This window comes from Cygnus atratus, chromosome 3 (assembly GCF_013377495.2).
Source record: "Cygnus atratus isolate AKBS03 ecotype Queensland, Australia chromosome 3, CAtr_DNAZoo_HiC_assembly, whole genome shotgun sequence".
Taxonomy (NCBI): Eukaryota; Metazoa; Chordata; class Aves; order Anseriformes; family Anatidae; genus Cygnus; species Cygnus atratus.
The window spans coordinates 9,815,384-9,822,396 of NC_066364.1; positions in this window are offsets into that span (position 1 = coordinate 9,815,384).

Here is a 7,013-nt window from a genome sequence, read left to right on the forward strand (position 1 = left end):
GAATGGTGAGCATTATACAAACACAGTTAATGAGAATCATGTTTGCATTGTGATTCAGCTATATGTTGCTGTTAAGAGTAATTTGTAGTTGTGATTTTAGTACATTGCTGTACCACCCTGCTAAATCAAAATCCCATATAGTGTCAAAATACCTTCAGATAAGTAAAGTAGGTGTTAAACATTAACCTATGTACATAGGGAGTACCTAAAAGAACCTGGTCAGAGAGTGTTGGATTTTGACACTACTTCAATATATGTTTGATATTACAGTGCTAGAAAAACACAATTAGTATTCAAGTTTCAGTTTGCTTGATCTTTGATGAGTATTTGGAATGAAAAGTAAATATTCTAGTGGTTCTCCATGACTGTAGTTCAACAACTGATATCATAAACAGCTGCATAACAACTGATGCCATCTATGCAATATATGATGACATTGGCTTAGCAAAGTTTGACATATACCATTCCATTACAAATGTATGGCTTCATCAAACAAAATCGTGTATCTTTCCTTAGTTAACTCCTTCTCCAGAAGTTAAGAATGCTTCTACAAAGGAAACAGTGGGTGGTTTTTAGGAGAAGTTGATGTAAACATGGTAACAAAAGGAAGGGCCAGCAAGCAGATGGTCTTCTGGCTTCTCATTTTAGAGCTACTGTAGCAGGTGTTGAAAAAGCTTTCCATCTTCCTGATGCAAAAATGGGGGGAAAACAACTCTTTTGGAAAACCACAGAAAAGAGTAATGACTGCATATTCTGTCATATATCAGTGGGAAACATTCAAAAAATGCAATTCCTTTCATGGAATTGATTAATATTTCAAACAAATGTGTACCAGGCAAAGGAGATGTGGCTATTCACAGTGGCCATAAATTACTGCAGATTACTCAGGAGAAAGGTCTGGGAAATGAACACCACTTTTCATGAGGGTCAGGATGCTGTCATGAAAATAGTTTGTATTTACATTCTAGCATTTTCATAACATCAGACCAAGCCATTTCAGAGTAAGCGTTCTTCTGATTTCACTGGATTGCAGCCCTTTGTTTTCCTTAGAGGCCTCCCTGCCACTCACAACAATACAAGTGTATGTACAGAAACACACACACACAGATAGGCAAACACAAAACCACATTGCATCCAATTGTTAGAGAACATTTAAAATTATCTGTTGTGAAAAAGCTACGAATATTAAAATGAAAAAATAGTTAATTCCTTTCTTTCTCCTGTTTTTATGTTTACTTGGAAAAAGGGGAAGCACACACAGAGGCTGGGAAAAGACGGAAAATGTTAAGAGCTATCATTCAAAGAGTTCTCCCTTACTGATTTTTTTTCAAGTCTAAAAGCCAGCTGAGATTCTAAATCTCTCCTCTGTCTTTCTTCTGCAAAACACCACTTTACAGTCATAACCTCCCTTTCTGAGATCTCACACACACTCATGAGGTCAGCTGGCTGGAGAGAAGACACAGTTCCTTCATTTTATTGACTCCATAAATAGTCAAATAAGAATGATTGTGCTCAAGTTTCAGGGAACATCTAGTTCACACCAGGTTGGCTCAGTGGATTACCATTATAAATCACATCCTTTACTATTCTTCATCATATTATTTCTATGGTTAATCTTGTAATTTGTAATTTGAGTATCTATCTTGATCAGAAATTAATATCTGAATAGAAAGGATACTGTTCATCTGGTGGTATAAATGACTGATGCATCAACTTCATTAGTATATTGATTACAGAAAAATCAAAACAAAAACAAAAACAACAGTATACTATACTTATTCTGATTACTCGATTTCACTTACTTCTGCTCATTAGATATTCAGAAATAATCTCAGATTTTGAAAGGTCTGGATTTGCATATCCAATTTGAAAAACTCACTTTTGATCTTCTGGACAAGTTGATTTATTTGATGCTTTTGTTAACTGCAATTGAGGTACTGCTGACTAAGGCCTCAACAAGATGTTCTATTTTTTATAATTAAATGAAATTGATTAAATAAATTTCAATTAAATTAATCTGAGACATCAAAATTTGTAGTCATGTCTAAGATCTTTTTGAAATGAGCATCATAATCCTCAGAACTAATACTACTTTACTTTTCTTTACATAGGAGAATATACTCCACATATCAAACTCAAAATAAGGACTAATCAGGATTTTATTTTCTTAGTATAAATCATGAATATTTAATATGAAGAGTGTGGCATTTTAGAAATGTAAATAAATCTGATGCAAATACAGGAACAAAAGTCCAAACAAGTAACAAAATACTTCCGCATTTAGAAACCTCAAGTACTAATAGCCTGTGAGGGAGAAGAGGACGAGCTTCCATTAGATTTATCTCTTGGTCATGATCATACACACATAGAATAATTTTGCCTGGAAAGAACCTCTGGAGACCTCTGATGCAAAACCCTGTTAAAAGCAGATCAGGATGCTCAGGGCTTTTTCTAGTCAAGCGTCAGTATCTCCAGGGATGGAGATTCCACAGACTCTTTGGACAACCTGGTACAGTGTTTGACCACCCTTAGGGTGAAAAACTGTTTCCTAATTTGAAGGATATAAACAATGGATGAGAAATACTCATTTACAGTTACAATGTGGGATGTATCTGAAAAAAATATTTAAGATGATCATCTGCAAGAACCGATGGTTGTGATTAGGTGGCTTAAAAGCCTCCAACCTAATAAGAGGGACGCTCTATCTCTTAGCACAGCAAAATGAATTGGACAGTAAAGACTAGATCCAGTGCTTTCTGAAGGCAGTGGAAAAATACATTAGAAATAACAGTATTAGAACTGTAAGGAGGAAATATTCTTGGCTCTAAGGTCAACTGGCATATCACAGCTCAGCATGGACCCTTACAGCTAAATATTCAAATCCCACCCACATCTGGTGGTGTCATCAGACTTCCAATTTTGAATGTTTCCTGGCCCACAGCAACCCCAAACTATACCCGGATATCGTTTGGGAAAATGCCATCTGGCCGAGGACTATGTGAACAGCTTAACAATAAGGATGCTTGCATGTCAGTGCTTGAACTGATGTCCTAGATCTGTTTCGTCTGCTGATATAGCCAAAGAATCCAGTGGAGTATCTTAAGAATTTTTCCTACCTCCCCCAGGTGTTTAAATCCAGAAACATTTAGTAACAGAGTTTAACGAATGTAAGTCATAAAGACCTCAAAGTAGAAATCAAAATCTATGTCCCACAAACAAACAACTTCTGTCCTTCTGCCAGCAAAAGTAAATAAATAAATCAATAAATAAATCAGAAAGAATGTTCCAAACACCTACAAATCAGTATTTTATTGGATGAAGTAGAAAAAATGTGTTTCAGTGAAGTAAAGAGTGTATTAGTAACAGGCTTTATCTTCCATCAGAGAACAACTAGTTGGAGCGTCCCTGAAGGAAAGAGAGACATCTATGTGGCGGTCAAAATCCAAAACATGTTCAGATTTACAGGCGGGAAAAAGAGAGCATCTTTAACTCCAGTCTGGAACTAACCAACAATCTGTGAAGTTGCATCATCTTCTTCCTGCGCAATGCACCACTAACCATAAGAACAGCTGTACTGGGTCACATCAAAGGTCCATCTAGTCCAAAACCTTTTCTCTGACACTGGCCAGTAGCAGAAATGTTAATAAAGAGGAATGGACAAAAATCAAAAGCAGGGATCTGAACAGCCATGAACTTTGAAATCCAAATCCTCAGTCAAGTCTTAAATTATTCAAAGAACTTCTATCCCTAAAACAGGTCCAATCCCTTCCCACCATCACAAACCCTCTAAAACCCTCACACTAGATTCAGTGTGCATCAGTGTGTGTGTCTGGAAAGAGGCAGGAAGCAGAGAGGAATTCCACAGCTTGAACTCCATGCTTTGTAATAAACTCTGCTTTTAAAACATTGTGGAGTTGGCCCAAGAGAGTTGTATCATTCTGCTGCTTGTTTCAATAATCTATTAAAGACATACACATATTTGCATACTCTCTCATTCTCCATCTTTTCATTTTCTGACCAGCTGAATAAATGTTGATAACATGGTAAATACCCCTGTTTTTAAAATAGCTCCATACCTCAAGGATGTGCATTTATAAGATTGTTGGACTTCTTCATGACATAATACAAAATCTTCTGCCAAAGGATGGACTTTATTCGAAGGCCAAATTTTAACTGGAAACACCCTTGTTTTTTAGCAGCAGAATGCCACACACTGTGTGTGGGAAGACTCTTGTCCAAGTCAGCCTTGCAAGGATTACTGAAATCCAAATGCTGTTCACAAAGAACTGCACCTGAAAATACTCTGATCACTTGTATAGTCGTGGATTAGTTTGGTTAAAAATACACATAGGCCTTCATCCTCCGCATAGCTGGGGTACATAGCAGAAACAGGAAGCCAGCAGTATGTAGATTCTTCCAACCTGGTGTTTCTGGTGCTGTAATTTACATTATAACCATCGTTGCAGAGCTTTGTTTTCAAAGTTCACACCTGTAAATTGAATCTGAGTGTGCCCAATTTGCTCACTTCTGCCAGTAACGAACCTCAGTCTTAACTTGAAGAACAAGTTGTCTTCTCTGAATAAACCAACAAAGCACCAATTTAGCAATGAGAACCTTTCCCATGCAAGCAAAAGAAAGCTCGAGCCCAAGTGTATGGAGGTGAAAAGCTAATGCTTCTTACTTCCCCCATCACATTGTATACTTCTGTTCTTTTTATTCTTACGGTAAGAAAAGATCTCTTTTGACAACACCCAGAATAATTGCTTGCATGCAAATGAAAACACTGTTTGGCCAGATACCTTCCTTTGCAGTTTCAAAGATAACATGGGCCTTATAATCTTTCCTTGAAAGGGAAAGAGAAAGAATTCCTCTATTTCAGACTCAGTTATGACCACAATGTTTTGCACCTGCAGCAATAAAAGAACCTAAGAAAGCCATTTTTTGCCTAAGAAAGCAGCTCCTACCGCAGCAAAGGGAGGGATGATCTGCTCATGCGAGTGAGTGAGGAGCCTACAGGCATGGGCAGGGGCAGATCTTACTCTTCTTACCCCAGATGGCCCAAAAATATTGGGCAGAGGATCAAAAAGAGCATGTGACAGTGTCTTTTTCCACAGAAAGAGCTAACACCACCTCCTTGTGAGCAGAAATAAGCTTTCAGTCCCCTAATTGTCACATACACATATGATGGTGTGTGTTTGTGTGTACTTCTGTATTTGTTTGTGGTCCAGAGGATGTCTTAGCAATGAAGTTTCAACTCTTTTCTCATCAAAAGACACCTGCCAACAGCTTCCCCTCTCACTATTTCCATTCTCCTGCAGCTTTCAGGCTTAGGAGATGGGCAACCAGACATCAGAAAGCATTTCAACAAAATGTTTACTCTTGTAAAAAAAAATCTAGCAGGAAGCAGTGCATTTTTATGTAATGCCCATGAACTCAAATCAATGAAAATTTCAGTTCCTCTATAAACATTTCAGCCAGCTCTGAGCAATATACAGCTGACACTTTCTTTGCTCCAGGAAGCACTAACCAGCAACAAAGGTTTCAGTCCAACCCATGACGTTAGCAGAACAACAGAGTGCCATGCCATCCAGTTGACTTCTGAAGGTCCGCTTCTGACCACCCCTGGCAGGGCAGGTGGCACTGATGCTGCTTTCGTTGCACAGACAGAAACTTCAGCAGTCACCAGAGGTAAAGTTTGGAGCCAGCAGGCAGAGAAAAAGGACTTCTGCTGAAGAGGTCTAGGCAAAGCCCCGGTGGTTCTCTTTGAGTCTCTAAAAGTTTACTTTTCCCCATATTTCGGAATTTTCAGTAGAAGCTAAAGTTTTTCAGCCCTGTCCTTTACAACTCCATAAAAACAGTGGGGGATCGACTCAGCTTAATGTATATGAAGGGAGCGGGGCTTGCTTTCCAACCTGGCAGTGTCTCTCCTTTGCTTGCTGAAGCCAAGCACGCTGCCAGCAGGCCCCAGGTGTGCGCCACATGAGCAGGTGAAGAAAATAAAATATGTTTATGTGTACTGCGATGACAGTTCTGAATCCACAGAAAGTGTAATACATGACAAGGAGTGCGGCTATCCCAAGATACCAACATTTTGCATGTGCACAAACAGGCAGAAATCCAAAGGCACTATGCGTTCACCTCCTTGGAAAATTCCCTGGACTTTTGCTCTTTTGAATGGATTTTTTTTTTCAAGTTGATTTGTTTGAATTGTATCGTATGAACATCACACGGAGCCATTATCTGCTAATGTACATTTTAGCAAATTAAAAAGAGTGATTTAAAATATATATGTTAGATATGGTAGAAGTACAACAACCAGAAGACCTTACCCTTTCAAAGTCTCTTCAGTATTTACATGACTCTATGACCAGACAGAAAGAAAGAGGTAAAGATGTTTTACATGTGGCTTGAGGAGATGTGGTCTCATATATTAGACCTGAAGATATTTTTATACACTAAACTCCTTCAGTTTGGTACATGCTGAAACTTTCTGTTAAAGTTAACACACAAAAATCACGAATACATCATCCAGCTCATTCAGATTCCAAAACTGAGGTTTGGAGCTAAAGATAAACCTTTCTTCTTTCATCTAAAGGATACTGTCTAAATATATAAGTGTACAGTCATACACCTGCTTGATCTAATGCCTCTTTCCAGCATGCTTGTTGACATGGGGGGCACAGGAGGACAGGAAAGAAAGCAAGATAGAGTGAGAAAGAGCATGTGTATGTATATGCTTTTCTCCTATCTAGCCAGGGCATAAACTTTAACCAGAAGAATAGGATCGTGCTAGGTTTAAGTTGAACAACAGAAAGCAAATCTGGCCTCCTGAGATTTTATTACCATCTTCGTTTTTTTTTAAAAAAGGACAGTCCTTTAAATTGCAATCTACAAAGTAAATAAAGTATATATCTAGAAGTCTATCTGTTTTAGAAACATGAAACAGTCCTAAGTTCAGGTTGGGAGGTAGAGAGATGGTGGCTTACAACCAAAGGAGTTACTAGCTACATTCT